The sequence below is a fragment of the Macaca nemestrina genome, chromosome X (genome assembly GCF_043159975.1).
Source record: "Macaca nemestrina isolate mMacNem1 chromosome X, mMacNem.hap1, whole genome shotgun sequence".
In the NCBI taxonomy this organism is placed as follows: domain Eukaryota; kingdom Metazoa; phylum Chordata; class Mammalia; order Primates; family Cercopithecidae; genus Macaca; species Macaca nemestrina.
Genome location: NC_092145.1, coordinates 73,186,185 through 73,206,513, shown reverse-complemented (window position 1 = coordinate 73,206,513; position 20,329 = coordinate 73,186,185).

Sequence of the window (20,329 nt, the reverse complement as noted above, 5' to 3'; positions counted from 1 at the left end):
CTCAGACTCTACACAAACCCTGAACCAAATTTCTTCAGACTGTGATCTGGAGATATCAATTTTAAACAAACTTCTAAAGTGATTCTAATGTATGCCGAGGTTTTAAAACCACTATATTATATGACATGTAAACTTCCTATCATGTTGTCATTTTATCAAGACTTTCAATATCAAGGTTTGAAACAGATAACTGATCACAATATCTAACATCCATGAGTCCTGATTAATTAAAGTTGGAATAGAATAAAAGGTCTTTTTGAAGTCACTTTATAGCTTTGAAAATTTTTGAACTTTAACAACAGAATGCAGGTACATCAAAAGCAATCTGAAAATGACGGTTAAGGACAAATTGAAATTTTCTCTTGCAGCCGATATAGTTCTCAGTTGTATGACTATGTAATATTGTTAACCATTACTTGTCATCATATATGAAATAAAAACATAATTCAGAAAATTGTTTAGTGTGATTTACCTAAAACTTTAAACATTAAAGTTTAAACTTTTTTTATTTGTTTCTAGAGCACAGGCAGAGTAGATTTAGAATAATTCTTAAGGGTCCTAGTATATTTGGAATAATACATGAGCAATGTCTTCAACTTAAAATGACCGCTACATTAGACCCTAACAGGAGAGTCAGTCTTCTGTTCTTGTACCCTAGAACCTAAAGTATAATAAAAAAAGAAAAGAAAAAAAGAGAGTCAGTCTGTCCTTTGGAGGTTTGAAACCGGACATTAACTTCTCCTGTGTGGCAATGAGAGTCCTAGAGGGCATCTTCTTTCAATAGGAGGCTATGACTAGGACAAATACCTAATGCATGTGGGGCTTAAAACCTAGAGGATGGGTTGATAGGTGCAGCAAACCACCATGGCACATGTATACTTATGTAACAAACCTGCAGGTTCTGCACATGTATCCCAGAAACTTAAAGTAAAATAAAAAAAAAAAAAAAATAGGAGGCTATGTCAATTTTCCCACTTCATTCTTCTCCTTTATTATTGACTTGTTCATTCTGTTTTGTTGTTGTTGTTGGTGGTGGTGGTGGGTTTTTTTTTTTTTTTTTTTTGCATGCTTACATAAACTTTAGAATCAGTTCATCAATATTCTCAAAATAACTTGCTAGGATTTTTATTAGAATTGCACTGAATCTATATATCAAGTTGAGAAGAGCTGACATCTTGAGAATATTGTCTTGTTATTCATGAATATGGAACACCTCTCTATTTAGTTTTTAAAATATATTTTATCAGAATGTTGTAGCTTTTCTCATAGAGATAATCCCCAACTTACAATGGTTTGACTTATAATTGTTCTATTTTATGATGGTGTGAAAGCTATACACATTCAGCAGAAACCACACTTCTGGTACTGATAAAGCTATTCCATATTTCTCTTTTTAAGTGGTGTTTAATAAATGACATGACACATTCAGCACTTTATTTTAAAGTAGGCTTTATGTTAGATGATTTTGCCTAATGTAAGCTAATGTAAGTGTTCTGAGCACTTTAAGCTAGGGTTAAAGCCCATCATAAGTTGAGAAGCATCTGCATCAGTCTTATGCATAATTTGCTAGATTTGTAACAATTTTATTATTTGGGTAAATGTGTTTTGGATTTCAAATTCTATATGTTCATTGTTGGCATGTAATAAATCAATTAACTTTTGTATATTAACTTGTATCCTCCAACTTGCCTTAATTGATATACATGTTTATTAGTTCAGTAATATTTTGTTCATTTTTTCACATTTTCTACATAGACAATCATGTGATTTACAAATACAGTTTTATTTCTACCTTCTTAATCTATACACTTTTTGTCTTCTTTTCTATTGCATTAGCTCAGACTTCTAGTACATTGTTGAAAAAGCAGTTGTGACAGGGGCATCATTGCCTTTTCCTGATCTTAGAGGAAAAGCTTTTAATTTCTCATCAATAAGTATGATGCTAACTGTAGATGTTCTTCATGAAGTCAAGGAAGTTATCCTGTATTTTCACATTACTGAGTGTTTTTATGATGATTGGGTGTGGATATTGTCAGATGCATTTTCTGAATCTATTGATATGATCACATGATTTTTCAAGCCTATTGCTGTATTTGATTATATCCACTGATGTTTGAAATTTGAACCAGCCCAGCATACTCGGGATAAATATCAGCTGGTTGCATTTCATAATTATTTTTACAATCAATCATTTAAGTTTTCTCATCTATGTTCATGAAAATATTGGTTTGTAGTTTCTATGTTGTGTATTTTTTCTAATTATGGTACTGATATAATGTGGGTCTTATAGAAAAATAAAGCATTTTCTCTGCTTTTATTTTCCAAAAGACATTGTAGAGAATTGCTATAATTTCTCTCTAAATATTTGATAGAATTCACCAGTGAATCCATCTGTTACTAAAGCAGTATGTTTTGTGAGGAAATTAATTATCATTTCAATTACTTTATTAGACCTAGGTATATTCAGATTGCGTATTTCTTCTTGTGTGAGTTTTGGCAGATCATGTCTTTCAAGGAACTGGTCCATTTCAGCTATATTATCAAATTTCTCAGTATAGAGTTGTTTGCAATATTCCGTTATTATCCTTTTAACATCAATTGGATTTGCAGTGATGCTGCCCTCTCCATCTCTGATATTAGTAATTTCTATTTTTCTTCTTTTTTCTTAGTTATGTTGGCTAGAGGTTTATCAATTTTGTTTTTCTTTTCAAAGAGCCCGTTTTTGTTTCATTGATTGTCTCAATTGATTTCCTGCTTCTTCTACTTAATTTGAATACCATTCATTCAAGTTCTCTTAGTTTCTTATGGTCTTATGGTGGAATATTAAGGTATTAATTTTAGACCGTTCTTCTTTTCTAGTATATGTATCAAATATTAGATTCTCTCTCAACATCTTAACACTGCTTTCATTGTATCTTATGAACATCGATAAGTTGTATTTTTGTTTAGTTAAAAAATTTTAAAATTTCTCTTGAGATGTCTTATTTGACACAATTTGTTACTTAGAAGTATATCATTTAATCTAAGTATATTGGGATTTCGCCAGTATCTTTCTGTTGTTGACTTCTAGCTTAATTTCATTATGGATGGAGAACAGAAATTGCATGTTTTCTTTTTTTTAAAATAAAAATTTAAAGTGAGATTTTTTCAGTATTATAATAATTCTCCATTTATTTATTCTTTTTTTATTATTATTATACTTAAAGTTCTAGGGTACATGTGCATAACGTGCAGGTTTGTTACATATGTATACTTGTGCCATGTTGGCATGCTGCACCCATCAACTCGTCATTTACATCAGGTATAACTCCCAATGCAATCCCTCCCCACTCCCCCCTCCCCATGATAGGCCCCGGTGAGTGATGTTCCTCTTCCCGAGTCCAAGTGATCTCATTGTTCAGTTCCCACCTATGAGTGAGAACATGCAGTGTTTAGTTTTCTGTTCTTGCGATAGTTTGCTGAGAATGATGGTTTCCAGCTGCATCCATGTCCCTACAAAGGACACAAACTCATCCTTTTTTATGGCTGCATAGTATTCTATGGTATATATGTGCTACATTTTCTTAATCCAGTCTGTCACTGATGGACATTTGGGTTGATTCCAAGTCTTTGATATTGTGAATAGTGCCGCAATAAACATACGTGTGCATGTGTCTTTATAGCAGCATGATTTCTAATCCTTTGGGTATATACCCAGTAATGGGATGGCTGGGTCATATGGTACATCTAGTTCTAGATCCTTGAGGAATCGCCATACTGTTTTCCATAATGGTTGAACTAGTTTACAATCCCACCAACAGTGTAAAAGTGTTCCTATTTCTCCACATCCTCTCCAGCACCTGTTGTTTCCTGACTTTTTAATGATCGCCATTCTAACTGGTGTGAGATGGTATCTCATTGTGGTTTTGATTTGCCTTTCTCTGATGGCCAGTGATGATGAGCATTTTTTCATGTGTCTGTTGGCTGTATGAATGTCTTCTTTTGAGAACTGTCTGTTCATATCCTTTGCCCATTTTTTGATGGGGTTGTTTGTTTTTTTCTTGTAAATTTGTTTGAGTTCTTTGTAGGTTCTGGATATTAGCCCTTTGTCAGATGAGCAGATTGCAAAAATTTTCTCCCATTCTGTAGGTTGCCTGTTCACTCTGATGGTAGTTTCCTTTGCTGTGCAGAAGCTCTTTAGTTTAATGAGATCCCATTTGTCAATTTTGGCTTTTGTTGCCATTGCTTTTGGTGTTTTAGACATGAAGTCCTTGCCCATGCCTATGTCCTGAATGGTATTACCTAGGTTTTCTTCTAGGGTTTTTATGGTATTAGGTCTAACATTTAAGTCTCTAATCCATCTTGAATTAATTTTCGTATAAGGAGTAAGGAAAGGATCCAGTTTCAGCTTTCTACTTATGGCTAGCCAATTTTCCCAGCACCATTTATTAAATAGGGAATCCTTTCCCCATTTCTTGTTTTTTCTCAGGTTTGTCAAAGATCAGATGGCTGTAGATGTGTGGTATTATTTCTGAGGACTCTGTTCTGTTCCATTGGTCTATATCTCTGTTTTGGTACCAGTATCATGCTGTTTTGTTTACTGTAGCCTTGTAATATAGTTTGAAGTCAGGTAGGGTGATGTCTCCAGCTTTGTTCTTTTGACTTAGGATTGTCTTGGCAATGCAGACTCTTTTTTGGTTCCATATGAACTTTAAAGCAGTTTTTTCCAATTCTGTGAAGAAACTCATTGGTAGCTTGATGGGGATGGCATTGAATCTATAAATTACCTTGGGCAGTATGGCCATTTTCACGATATTGATTCTTCCTATCCATGAGCATGGTGTGTTCTTCCATTTGTTTGTGTCCTCTTTTATTTCACTTAGCAGTGGTTTGTAGGTCTCTTTGAAGAGGTCCTTTACATTGCTTGTAAGTTGGATTCCTAGGTATTTTATTCTCTTTGAAGCAATTGTGAATGGAAGTTCATTCCTGATTTGGCTCTCTGTTTGTCTGTTACTGGTGTATAAGAATGCCTGTGATTTTTGCACATTAATTTTGTAACCTGAGACTTTGCTGAAGTTGCTAATCAGCTTAAGGAGATTTTGGGCTGAGACAATGGGGTTTTCCAAATATACAATCATGTCATCTGCAAAGAGGGACAATTTGACTTCTTCTTTTCCTAACTGAATACCCTTGATTTCTTTCTCTTGCCTGATTGACCTAGCCAGAACTTCCAACACTATGTTGAATAGGAGTGGTGAGAGAGGGCATCCCTGTCTTGTGCCAGTTTTCAAAGGGAATTTTTCCAGTTTTTGTCCATTCAGTATGATATTGGCTGTGGGTTTGTCATAAATAGCTCTTATTATTTTGAGGTACATTCCATCAATACCGAATTTATTGAGAGTTTTTAGCATGAAGGGCTGTTGAATTTTGTCCAAGGCCTTTTCTGCATCTATTGAGATAATCATGTGGTTCTTGTCTTTGTTTCTGTTTATATGCTGGATTACTTTTATTGATTTGCATATGTTGAACCAGCCTTGCATCCCAGGGATGAAGCCCACTTGATCATGGTGGATAAGCTTTTTGATGTGCTGCTGGATCCGGTTTGCCAGTATTTTCTTGAGGATTTTTGCATCGATGTTCATCAGGGATATTGGTCTAAAATTCTCTTTTTTTGTTTTGTCTCTGCCAGGCTTTGGTATCAGGATGATGTTGGCCTCATAAAATGAGTTAGGGAGCATTCCCTCTTTTTCTATTGATCGGAATAGTTTCAGAAGGAATGGTACCAGCTCCTCCTTGTACCTCTGGTAGAATTCAGCTGAGAATCGATCTGGTCCTGGACTTTTTTCATTGGTAGGCTATTAATTTTGGCCTCAATTTCAGAGCCTGCTATTGGTCTATTCAGGGATTCAGCTTCTTCCTGGTTTAGTCTTGGGAGAGTGTAAGTGTCCAGGAAATTATCCATTTCTTCTAGATTTTCTAGTTTATTTGCATAGAGGTGTTTATAGTATTCTCTGATGGTAGTTTGTATTTCTGTGGGGTCGGTGGTGATATCCCCTTTATCATTTTTTATTGCGTCTATTTGATTCTTCTCTCTTTTCTTCTTTATTAGTCTTGCTAGTGGTCTATCAATTTTGTTGATCTTTTCAAAAAACCAACTCCTGGATTCATTGATTTTTTTGGAGAGTTTTTTGTGTCTCTATCTCCGTCAGTTCTGCTCTAATCTTAGTTATTTCTTGCCTCTGCTAGCTTTTGAATGTGTTTGCTCTTGCTTCTCTAGTTCTTTTAATTGTGATGTTAGAGTGTCAATTTTAGATCTTTCCTGCTTTCTCTTGTGGGCATTTAGTGCTGTAAATTTCCCTCTACACACTGCTTTAAATGTGTCCCAGAGATTCTGGTATGTTGTATCTTTGTTCTCATTGGTTTCAAAGAACATCTTTATTTCTGCCTTCATTTCGTTATGTACCCAGTAGTCATTCAGGAGCAGGTTGTTCAGTTTCCATGTAGTTGAGCGGTATTTATTGAGTTTCTTAGTCCTGAGTTCTAGTTTGATTGCACTGTGGTCTGAGAGACAGTTTATTATAATTTCTGTTCTTGTACATTTGCTGAGGAGTGCTTTACTTCCAACTATGTGGTCAGTTTTGGAATAAGTGTGGTGTGGTGCTGAGTAAAATGTATATTCTGTTGATTTGGGGTGGAGAGTTCTGTAGATGTCTATTAGGTCTGCTTGCTGCAGAGATGAGTTCAATTCCTGGATATCCTTGTTAACTTTCTGTCTCGTTGATCTGTCTAATGTTGACAGTGGGGTGTTGAAGTCTCCCATTATTAATGTATGGGAGTCTAAGTCTCTTTGTAAGTCTCTAAGGACTTGCTTTATGAATCTGGGTGCTCCTGTATTGGTTGCATATATATTTAGGATAGTTAGATCTTCCTGTTGAATTGATCCCTTTACCATTATGTAATGGCCTTCTTTGTCTCTTTTGATCTTTGGTGGTTTAAAGTCTGTTTTATCAGAGACTAGGATTGCAACCCCTGCTTTTTTTTTGTTCTCCATTTGCTTGGTAGATCTTCTTCCATCCCTTTATTTTGAGCCTATGTGTGTCTCTGGATGTGAGATGGGTCTCCTGAATACAACAAACTGATGGGTCTTGACTCTTTATCCAGTTTGCCAGTCTGTGTCTTTTAATTGGACCATTTAGTCCATTTACATTTAAGGTTAATATTGTTATGTGTGAACTTGATCCTTTCATTGTGATGTTAGCTGGTTATTTTGCTTGTTAGTTGATGCAGTTTCTTCCTAGCATCGATGGTCTTTACCTTTTGGCATGTTTTTGCAATGGCTGGTACCGGTTGTTCCTTTCCATGTTTAGTGCTTCCTTCAGGGTCTCTTGTAAGGCAGGCCTGGTGGTGACAAAATCTCTAAGCATTTGCTCATCTGTAAAGGATTTTATTTCTCCTTCACTTATGAAACTTAGTTTGGCTGGATATGAAATTCTGGGTTTAAAATTCTTTTCTTTAAGAATGTTGAATATTGGCCCCCACTCTCTTCTGGCTTGGAGAGTTTCTGCTGAGAGATCTGCTGTTAGTCTGATGGGCTTCCCTTTGTGGGTAACCCGACCTTTCTCTCTGGCCGCCCTTAAGATTTTTTCCTTCATTTCAACTTTGGTGAATCTGGCAATTATGTGTCTTGGAGTTGCTCTTCTCGAGGAGTATCTTTGTGGCGTTCTCTGTGTTTCCTGAATTTGAATGTTGGCCTGCCCTACTAGGTTGGGGATGTTCTCCTGGATGATATCCTGAAGAGTGTTTTCCAACTTGATTCCATTTTCCCCCTCACTTTCAGGCACCCCAATCAGACGTAGATTTGGTCTTTTTACATAATCCCATACTTCTTACAGGCTTTGTTCATTTCTTTTTCTTCTTTTTTCTTTAGGTTTCTCTTCTCACTTCATTTCATTCATTTGATCCTCAATAGCTGATACTCTTTCTTCCAGTTGATCGAGTCGGTTACTGAAGCTTGTGCATTTGTCACGTATTTCTCGTGTCATGGTTTTCATCTCTGTCCATTCGTTTATGGCCTTCTCTGCATTAATTATTCTAGTTATCAATTCTTCCACTCTTTTTTCAAGATTTTTAGTTTCTTTGCGCTGGGTACATAATTCCTCCTTTAGCTCTGAGAAGTTTGATGGACTGGAGCCTTCTTCTCTCATGTCGTCAAAGTCATTCTCCGTCCAGCTTTGATCCGTTGCTGGCGATGAGCTGCGTTCCTTTGCAGGTGGCGATGTGCTCTTATTTTTTGAATTTCCAGCTTTTCTGCCCTGCTTTTCCCCCATCTTTGTGGTTTTATCTGCCTCTGGTCTTTGATGATGGTGACGTACTGATGGGGTTCAATCAGCCAGGAGAAAGAAATAAATTTCTTCTAAATTGGTTAGGAAGAAAACAAATTATCCTTGTTTGCAGATCATACAATCATATATTTGCAAAAAACCTAAAGACTTCACAAAAAAACCTATTAGACCCCATTTAAAGATTCAGTAACATTGCAAGATACAAAATCAGCATACAAAAATTAGCAGCACTTCTATATAACAACAGTGAACAATCTGAAAAATAAAGCAATAAAATATTCCCATCTACAATAGCTACAATAAAATAAAATACCAAGGAATTAACCAAAGGAGTGAAAGATCTCTGCACTGACAACTATAAATCTTTGATGTCAGAAATTAAAGAAAACACCAAAAAATGGAAAGACATTTTATATCCATGGATTGTTAGAAACAACATTGTTAAACATACGTGTATATGTGTCTTTATAGTAGCATGATTTACAATCTTTTATTGTGGCACTATTCACAATAGCAAAGACTTGGAACCAGCCCCAATGTCCATCAATGATAGACTGGATTAAGAAAATGTGGCACATATACACCACATGGAATACTATGCAGCTATAGAAAAGAATGAGTTAATGTCCTTTGTGGGACATGGATGAAGCTGGAAACCATCATTCTGAGCAAACTGTCGCAAGGACAGAAAACCAATCATCGCATGTTCTCTCTCATAGGTGGGAATTGAACAATGGGAACACTTGGACACAGGATGGGGAACATCACATACCGGGGCCTGTCGTGGGGTGAGGGGAGGGGGGAGGCATAGCATTAGGAGATATACCTAATGTAAATGATGAGTTAATGGGTGCAGCACACCAACGTGGCACATGTATACATATGTAACAAACCTGCACGTTGTGCATATGTACCCTAGAACTTAAAGTATAATGATAATTAAAAAAAAAAGAAAATGTGCCACATATTCACCATGGAATACTATGCAGCCATAGTAGCCCCTCTTTCCAATTCCTAAGATTAATCAGAAGCTTGTAATTTTATGCCAGCTGGCAAGGATACCACGACAATTATGTTGCATAGAGTCCAAGGTGTGGCTTTTCCTATCACTCTAGAAAACATAATAAACTTTGGCAGTGTCCATGTGTTGCTAATTCTGCAAGTGTGTAGAATGCAAGAGTTGTGGGTTCATGGCAGTCTCCACTTAGATTTCAAAGGAAGTTGCAGACAGCCTGGGAATCCAGGCAGAAATTTGTCCTTAGGAGCAGAGCCATTGCCCATTGGAGCCATGTGAATGGGGCATCCTCTGAGATGCCAGAGGACCACCTGGGCAACTGGTGGGCAACTCCAGCCTGGGGAAACGGCAGGAAAAAAAAGTACTCTAACCCATGATAAGAGCTGCTGGGTGGACTGAGCTTAGAAAAATCGTAGGGATGGGGCTTCCTGAGGCCTTGAGAGCCCTACCCCCACCCTGGTGTGACCAAGATGTGAAACATGGAGTCAAAGAAATTATTATATTGCCTTTGAATTTAATATTGTTTTTCCTACTGGGTTTTGGGCTTACTGGGTGAGCAGTTACCTCTTTCTTCTTGCCTATTTTTCACTTTTGGAATGTGAATATCAATTCTATGCCTATCCCACCATTTTATTTTGATAGTGCATAGCTTGATTAATTTCATAGACTTATAGCTGGAGGGAAATTTGTCTCATGAATCATATCTTGAGTTTCAGCCATGACAGATTTAGAGGAGACTGGATTTAGAACTTTTAAACTGATGCTGGAACAAATTAAGGCTTTTGTGGCTACTGAGGTGGTATTAATGTATTTTGCATATGATAAGAAGGTACATTTTGGGGGATAGATCTTAAATGCTAGTGTTTAAATGTGTCCCTTAAATTTCATGTGTCGGAAACATAATTTTCAATGCAACAGTGTTAAGAAGAGAGAACTTAAAAGGTGATTCGGTCATGAGAGTACTCCCGTCATGAATAGACTAATGTTGCTATTGGAGGAGTGTGTTAGTTACACTGGGAGTGAATTTCTGGTAAAATAATAAATTTGGAGTCCATTGCTCTCTTTCTCACCCAGGTGATGCCTTCTAACATGTTGCGATGCAGCAAGAAGGCAATTGAGAGGTGGGATCTCTTAATCTTGGATTTTTCAGCCTTAAGAACCATGTACCAAATAAATTTGTATTCATTATAAATTGCCCAGTCTGGTACTCTGTTATAGGAACATGCAAAAAACTATGACACATGGTTTCTGAGTAGAATTTGGATGTGATTTCTATCTTTGCTCTTCTATAAGTAGTGTTTTTCCCCTCTGACTTATTTCAAGAATTTTTCTTCATCTTTGATTTTTCTGAAGCTTAAATATGGTAGGTCTAGGTGTAGGGTTTGTTTTTTTTGTTTTTTTTTGTTTGTTTGTTTGTTTTTGACATTTATCTTGCTCGGTGTTCTCTGAACTTTTGAGATCTGTGGTTTTGCATCTGACATTGATTTCAGGAAATTCTCTGTCATTATTGCTTCACATATTGCTACTTTTCCTTTCCTTCTTTTTTTTTTTTTTTTTTTTTTTCTGGTATTCCCATTCTATGTAAGTTACACATTTTTGTTTTTGGATATTTGGGGAGTTTTTTATAGTGGTTCAATATTTTGTTTACGTTTGAAAATTGTTATTGTCATGTCCTCAGAGCTAAGAGATTGCTTTTTCAAAAATGTAGAGTCCACGAATGAGCCCGTAAGTCATTATTTCCGTTACAGTGTTTTTCATCTCTAACATTTCCTTTGGTTCTTAGAATTTCCATCTCTCTGCTGACAATATTTATCTGTTCTTTCATATTTTCTACTTTGTAATGTTAAATGTGATTAACGTATTACACATAGACTTAAACAATTTATATTCTGATAATTTCAACATTTCTAACATATCTGATTCCTGCTCTGATACTTGTTCAGAATCTTCAAAATTGTATTTTTTCTTTCACTTACAATGTCTTGTTATTTTTTGTTGAAAGGTGAACATGATGCATTTGGTAAAAGAAACTGCAGTAAATAAGCTTTAATAATGCAGTGGTAAGTTTTGGGTAGGGGGAGAAAGTGCTCTTGTTCTATGATTAGGTTTTAGTATTTTGGTGAGCCTATGGCCCTGGACTGTGAAAACAACAAGAGCTTCTCCCCCTTCTTCTCCCACTTTTAGGTGGGACAGGATGGCTAGAACGGGTGAGAGTTGGGGATTTCCCTTCCTCTAGGTAAGTTAGGCTCTGATAAAACAAGTCGACTTAACAAGGATAGACCTTGTTAAGAACAAAATGCTCTGGAGTATTTAAAAATGCTTACTTTTCTCCTCCTCCTGCCAGAAGAGGAGATGATTTGTCTCTGATATTCACTGTGAGGACCAGTGAGAATGTCTGAGGAGAGGTAAAACTTTAAAAGTATGCAGGCCCTCCTATGACTGGGTACCCTTAGAGTTTTTAGTTTTGAAACGTGTACATACTGACCCTCTAACAATTCACCAATTGCATTGCAAGTGTACCTGCTCTGACACTTGTTCCAGTGGAACCTTCTGCTGTGATAGGTTGTGGTTTTTCTGTATCTACTTGTCTGTTACTCTGACTTGGGGACAGTTGTTTGACCTGTGACTTAATCTTTCTTATGGGTTTAGCAAACTAACAGAAACAGAAAACCAAATACCACATGTTCTTACTTGTAAGTGACAGCTAAATAATGAGAACATATGGACGCATAGAGGGGAACAACACACAGTGGGGCCTTTTGGAGGGTGGAAGGTGGGAGGAGGGAGAGGATAAAGAGAAATAACTAATGAGTACTAGGCATAATACCTGGATGATGAACTAATCTGTACAACAAACTTCCATGACACAAGTTTATGTAACAAACCTGCACTTGTACTCCTGAACATGAAATAAAAGTTAAAATAAATACTTTTTTATTTTAAACTGTGTTTAGCTTTTTGCTTGTTGTTAGGATGAGGTGGCGACTTCTAAACTTGCAACATGCTGAACTGGAAACCAGAAGTGATAATATACTTTTGAATACTTTTGATAGTAAAAAATACTAATAGAAATCAAATAGGACTTCATTTCATTTGATAATTGATTTTCTGTCTATTACCTTATTTGAAAATAACTTCATAAGCAAGGGAGTATGTCTAACCCACCTACACACCCTTAGGAGTGCCTTTTTAAGTTTTACCTTTAGTTACAATCCCTTATAAAAAGCCCATTTTTTTTTCCGTCTTCAGGAATTTCTCCAAGTGTGTTCCTTGGACACCCTTATGTGTTCTGATTGATCACGGTGGCTGCTTCTGCTTTGCTTCACTTTGGTTTTTGTTCTCCACATATTTTCTTGGACTTGACAGTTGAGAGTTGGTCAAGTCCAAGACTTTCCTTTTTTCAAAATGTTCACTCCACTGGATGGTCTCAGCTATACGCCTGCATGTGTGATGCACTAAAAAACCAATTCTTTGCCTGAAGAGACTTGGAAGAGTAGATTTTCTTTCTTTCAGATAGTTATTTTTAAATTTTTATTATTTCTAGAAGGTGACAGTTTCCCCGTTTTTCCAGTACTCAATTCTGGCAAGCCCAGATGTCCTGCGTTCTGGCCCTGTTCTCTATCTCACAGTCTATGTCTTGTTTCCTCCACTGCCGCTCTTTCCAATTCCTAAGATTAATCAGAAGCTTATAATTTTATGCCAGATGGTAAGGAAACCAGATTCGTTCAGCTGCTGGCACAGTGGCTACCAATGTATTATTGCACCAAACCACCTATTCCTTTAGCCAAACAGCTCCCTCCAGTGTTGGAACTCAAATTTGAACAGAGGTTAATAGAGATAATATTTTAATCAGTACTCCCTATTACTGGAATTTCTGTCCCAAGAAAAATTACCTAGTTACTTACTTGCATTGGCATCTTTGTTATTTTCTGACAGTTCTTGAACATGATACAGTAATCTTTATATTTTACAATAATGAGGTGGAGAAAAACAGTGCCCTGGTGTGATTTGGATGTTTGCCCCTCCAAATCTCATGTTGAGATGTTATCTTCAATGTTGAAAGTGGGGTCTAGTGAGAGGTGTTGGATCATGGGGGTGGATTCTTTATGAAAGGCTTAGAGCTATCTGCTTGCTAATGAGTGATTTCTCATTCAGTTAGTTCTGTGAGCCTGGCAGCTCATCCCTTTCTCTCTCTCTTGCCCCCTCTCTCACCATGTAATATACCTGCTCCCCCTTCACCTTCCATCATGAGTGGAAGCTCCCTAAGGCCTTCAACGGAAGCAGATGCCAGCACCATGCTTCCTGTACAGCCTGTAGAACTATGAGCCAACTAAACCTCTTTTCTCTATAAATTACGCAGTCTCAGGTATTTATAGCAAAGTAAGAACAGACTAACATATACACCTTGTTTTGAACTGCTTGTGGGATTATTAACAGTGCCCCTTCTTTGTCCATCTAGTATCTACTTGAAGACCACCCAAGTCACCAATCAACATTAAATCATGCAGTTGGCTGTTTTTCCCAGTTGTAATATGATGAGTACAATTATCACATGGAATGACACAGTTCTCCAGCTCTTCATTGAACTCAAGACTATAAGTATATTTGGCACACTGTTAAATTAAAAAAAAAAATTCTTTTTTTGGTATACCCCGAAAAAAATCATTCCTTTTCAATGGAGACAAAATAACCTGGGGAAATCACTCCCATTGAGCAACACATTGGGGAAGTTTTCGGAGAGCCGAATCCAATCCTTCACCACGATCTAACATCTGACATAGTTTACAAAAGGCAATTTAAAAATGATATGCATCATGGAGCTACTTCAGAATTCTCCATATAAACAGACTTGATCTCTTTTGCCTGACTGCTGTTTTTAACTCTCACATATAAGTGAGACTATGTGATATTTGTCTTTTTTTACCTGACTTATTTCACTTTGGAAAAAGACGTCCAGGTCCAGTCATGTCGCGACAAATAACATAATTTCATTTTTTAAATGGTCAAATACTAATAGTATTCTATTGTGGATATATACTGTATTTTATTTATTCACTGATGGACACCAATTGATTCCATATCTTTTCTGTTGTGAATAGTGCTGCAATAAACACACAAGCGCAGGTGTCCCTTTTGAAATACTGATATATTTTCCTTTGGGTAGATTCCCAGTAGTGGATTTGCTGGATCGAAGGGTAATTCTATTTTTAGTTTTTTTTGGGGAATCTCCATACTGTTTTATGGTGGCTGTACCAGTTTACATTCCCACAAACAGTGTATAAGAGTTTCTTTTATTTATTTATTTTGTTTGTTGTTGTTGTTGTTATTGTTTTTGTATTTAGGATGATAGTCATTCTAACTGGGGTAATATGATTTGCATTTCTATGATGATTACTGATGTTGAGCATTTTTTCATATACTTCTTGGCACCTTTTCTTCTTTTGAGAAATGTCAACTCATGTTGTTTGCTAACTCAGTAACGGAATAATTTCTTCATTTATCGTTGAGTTGTTTGACATTCTTGTGTATTCTGGATATTAGTCCCCTGCCAGATGAGTAGTTTGCAAATATTTTCTTCATTCAACAGGTGGTCTGCTGGTTCACTCTGTCGATTATTTTGCTGTACATGCAGACCAGTTCCAGGTTACCAAGCTGACCCTGGCTACAAATCTCATTGCTCAGGAGAAACTGCAGCTACAGCATTTCTCCACATGCCCCAGGCGTGCAATGATGGAAAGCAAAGTTCCAGTTTCCACTGCTGAACAGCTATCTACAGCTCTGTCTGTGGAGTCCCCTACCCCACTCCAGAGCTAGTGCTCCAATCTTTGGCCTGAAACAAAAATGCCTACACTCTCACAGTGTTGTATCACCAAAGCATGTCTTACTTTGTACGTGCCCAGATTAAAAACAATGTCTTGCTATCAGTCTCAGGTCTGGGAAAATACCTGCAGTTTTTCCCAGTGTCTTCCTCTCTGTGCCTCCAAGACTTTGCCCATGTTAGCTCCGGGGCATGGGAAAAACAAAGTGCTCTCCCTCAGCCTGGGCTGCTTGGCTGCCCAGTGGAATGATGAGTCACATTGGGAGCCTTTCTGCCGCCCTCACATCCTAGGGGATGTGACCTGGGGCGGGGGAGTCACTCACTTTTTAAAGCTGAATGCTATTGCAACGTGTATTAATTAGAGTTCTCTAAAGGGACAGAACTAATAGGATATATGTACACTTGAAAAGGAGTTTATTAAGGACAATTGACTCACATAATCACAAGGTAAAGTCCGACCATAGGCTGTCTGAAAGTTGAGGGGCAAGAAAGCCAGTAGTGGCTCAGTCCGAGTCCCAGAACTCAAAAGTAGGGAAGACAACATTATAGCCTTCAGTCTGTGGCTGAAGGCCCAAGAAACTCTGGCAAACCACTGGTGTAAGTCCAAGAGTCTACAAGCCAAAGAACTTGGGAGTCTGATGTTCCAGAGCAGGAAACATCCAGAACTGGAGAAAGATTTAAGCTGGAAGGCTCAGCAAGTCAGCTTCTTCCACCTTTTTCTGCCTGCTTTTTCTAGCCACACTGGCAGTTAGTTGGATGGTGCCCACCCACATGGTGAGTGGGTCTTTCTTCCCCAGTCCACTGATTCAAATGTTAATCCCTCTGGCAACACCCAGAAACACCTAGATAAACCAAGAAACAATTCTTTGCATCCTTCAATCCAATCAAGCTAACTCTTAATATTAACCATCACACAAGGGCTGTTTGCCCATGTTTCCCCCTGAGATTTGGGGAGTCCTTCACAATTCTGTTGGATTCTCATTTTCCTTCTTGAATTAAATCTCAGAGAGTTAATCTTTATGCACTATATTACTATTTCCAAGTGTCTGAGCCATGCTAAAGCCTCTAATCTGCCATTTTAATAAAAAATCTGTATCTTTTAAGTTGTAATTAATTTACATTCAATGTTATTGTTATGTGAGGTCTCGTTCCTGTCATATTACTAAGTTTTTTCTGGTTGTTTTCTGTATCATTTTGTCTTTGCCTTTTCTTTATCATTGTCATTGTTGTTTGGTACATTTCTGTCGTGGTACCATTTTAGTCCTCTTTCTTATTCTTTTGTATGATTGCTTTTCCAGTAAGTTTTATACCTTTGTTTGCTTTCATGATGGTAAATGTCACCCTTTAACTTCCAGGTTTAATAGTCTCTTCAGCATTTCTTGTATGGCCAGTATAGTGGTAGTAAATTCCCTCAGCGTTTTCCTGTCTGGAAAAGACTATTTCTCCTTCATTTGTGAAATCTGATTTTACTGGATAGAGTATTCTTGACTGACAGAGATTTTGTTGTTGTTGTTTTTACTTCAGCACTTTGAATAAATCATCCCATCATCTTTTGGCCTGTAAGGTTTCCATTGAGTAATTTGATGTTAACATGATGGAACTTTCTTTATAGGTTACTTTATTCTTTTCTCTTGGTGTTTTTTCTACTTTGCTGTTTGATTTGAAGTGGTATGACCATAATCTGCTCTGGAGAAGACATTTTTGCATTGTAACTGCCTGGGAATGGCTGAATCTCCTGTATCTGAATGTCTAAATCTCTTGCTACAGTTGGAAAAGAAGTATCTATTATTTTGTTTAAAAGATTTTCTAAACTTTTTCCCCTCTCTTTGCTCGTGAGGATACAGATGATTGTGTATTTAGTGACTTTACATTGTCCCAAATATTACAAAGGCTTTGCTTTTTTTTTTTTTTATCTTTTCTTCTTTATTTTTTTCTGACTGCGTTATTTCAAAATACCCATCTTCAACTTTTCAGGTTATTTTTCCTTCTTGATCTAATAATCTATTGTTGAAGCTTTCTAATGTTTTTTATTTCTTTCAATAAACTTCAATTCAGTAACTTTTATTTGTTTCTTCAAAAATATCAATTTCTTTCATAAATTTCACCTTTATGTTATGAATTGTTTTCTGATTCCGTTGTATGGTTTTTCAGAAGTCTCTTCTATCTCACTGGCTTCTTTAAAACAAATATTTGAATTTTTTTTCTTGGAGTTTGGAAATTTCTTTTTGATTATGTTCTATTGATGCAGAAACATTTTACTTCCCTGGAGGTGTAATATTTTCTTGCTTTTTCATATCTCCTGTGTCCTTACAGCGATATTTGTGCATCAGCTGTAACAGTCACTTCTTCCTATTCTTGAATTTACTTTTATAGGTTAGAACTTTTTCCTGAATATGTATCCATGGTGTTGGCTGAGTATGGCACTGGCTTTGATTTTGGATATATACAGAAGTGTAGTCTCTGTATGATTTATTTGACTGCAGAAAATATTAGTAGTGTCTGTGATTTTCTCTGTGGGTTAAGGTGTGCTTATTAGTAGAGGCTGTGGTGAAGTTGTGCTTGGATGTGGGATACTAAATGTGCCAGGCTTCAGGCCCCAGTAGTTGTCACAGTAGACTAATAATGCCAATCTTATTGCTCCAGGGCAGTGTACACTGGCTTCAGTTTTAGTAGTTATTGATGGTCTGGTTCTTGGGCCTTCAAGTGGGCTGCTCGATTGTGAGTAATGGAAGCAGTGGATCAGGTAGATGAGTAGATTGTCAGGCTTCTGGACAACTGATATACTGTGGGCTATGACAGTAGCAGTGGTGGGATTATTCTCTGGGTCCTAAACCATGTGCACTGATTTCGGCAGTGGTTATGATGTGTTTGGCTGTCCAGTCTCCAGGCCTGAAGGTGGCACTTGCAGGTAGGTGCCAGCTGAGATGGTGACAATATTGGGAAATTAAGGTCCAACTTTAGGCCCCAAAATGCTCATGTCCCCAAGGAAATGGACTGAGTTGAGCAATCTCCAGGACTCCAAGCCTATGTGTTTTGTTTTGAGGGTGTGTAGCAAAGCTGAGTGGGCTTGACCTCAGGGCCCTCAGTGGGGAGAGGAGGAGCCATCTGTTGTGGGTAGGGTCAGGATGATCCTCATGCCCTGTGGAGTTGTCAGGTGTGGACTGATAGCATCTGTGCCCAGGCCCTGCCAATGGAGAAGGTGGGGCTGGACTCAGTGGCCACAGACTGATTTGGCAGGTGGGGTACACACATTTATCTCATGTCCCAGCCTTGGAAAGGCTTGTCCCCTAGCTCTGCTGGGGGTAGACCATGCCTAACTTGGGCCTCAGTTCTAGCTACAGGAATGCCTACCCATCTCATGACTGAGTCCCAGGGGCAACTTGGACCTGATTTATGAACCAATCTTGGTTCTGTCAGTATTTGCTTCCCAACATCAGCAGCTACAGCCCATCTTTTGCTTATGCCTCAGCCCTGGCTATGGGGGTGCTCCCAGTTTGTAACCCAGTACCAGCTGTGACAACCCAAGTTTCCCTAACACCTCATTCCTGGGACCCAGGGAAGCATGCTGTCTACCAAAGGTTCAGACTGAAAATGATATCTTGCTGTAGCTATTGAGGTCTCAGAAAGTGTGTGAGACAAAGTGCAAGCTCTCCTCCTGGACCAGTTCTGTCCCACAGTCTCCTGGCAGCTCCCTATGTTAACGTAAGAGCATGGGAGGGTTGAGAAGCTCCCCCATGCCCAGGATTACATAATTTTATGGAGAGAATATGGCCACTGGAATTCTCTTGCGTACCCTTTCCCCACATTGGGAAGTCATGCCCAGGTTTCAGCAAATCCCAGACAAGCAAGGTGCCTCTCTTCCTTCTCCTTTCGTGCCTTTGATGTTTTCTATCACTTTTCTGATGGATTCAGGTGTTTTTGTTGTATAATGTATTCAAAATGTGGTTGTCTATACACGATTTTGTTTCTTTTAAGTTGGAGAGGCAAGCATGAAATGCTTCTACTCAGTCATTTTGAAGCCCCTCCTGTTTTGTTTTAAGCAGAGGCCCACTGTAGCCATTTTTGAGCACTTGCTTGACAACTTTATTTATTTTTTTCCAGTTGAGCCATAGGTAAGTTTGGCAAGCATCTCTATTTTATTAATATTTGGTATATTGTGTGGTTACAGCTGCCACATACCTCTCTTCACAGCTGTCATAAAGCCTTACACTGATGAGTATTAGCTATTTATTGTATAATATATTACCACAAGCTAAGTGTTTTAAAACCACATGCGTTTGTTACCTCACAGTGGTCTGTAGATTAGAATTCCAGCACTAGCTTTCTCTTCCCTTCTGCTCAGGGTCTTACAGATCTCCAATGTAGGTGTCATCCAGTGCTGCAATATTATTTGAGGCTCAGAGTCCTCTTCTGAGTTCAGTGGATATTCACAGAATTAATTTCCTTACAATTGTATGATTACAGTGGCTTTTTTCTTTTCTGGCTGTTGCCAAGTGAACATTCTCAGCTCCTACCAGTATTCTTGGGCCTTTGCCATGTGGATCCCTTTTAAAGGCAGTTCAAAATGTGAATGTTTGAGTATTCAAAGACAGAAGAGAGTCTTCTGCTGCTGCTTCATGTCAGTTTTAAGAGCTTATGTGGCTAGGCTAGGCCTACCCAGGATAATCTCCCTTGTAATTAACTCAGAGTCAACTGATTGGGCACATAATCTCATCTGCAAAATTCATTTACCTTTTATGTATAAGGTACCCCTAAAAATACACTAAGCCAGTGTGTGAAGGTTTTATGTTGCATTGTGCATTATCATGAACTTAACTGCTTAACACAATGCACATTCATTGTTTTCTTGGGTCAGGAATTTTAGTACAACCTGACTGGGTCTTCTCTTGAGAGTCTCACAAAGCTTTATTCAAGGTGACAACCTATCTATGTACCTTTATGGAGCTCAAGGGAAGGAGCTCCTACAAGGTATTAATGGCAAGGCATGGGAATCTTGGTGACCAATTTTTAATTATGTTTATTACACATTGGTAAGCCTGCTTGGTGGCCATTCCCATAGGTTTCAAAGGTCTAGTGAATACCATTTCTCCTTTTCAACAAGCACTCCCCTTCCTTCTCACCTGCCCTTTGCCAGAAATAGAATTTCTCAGCATCAGACAGCCCCTCCCATTATCA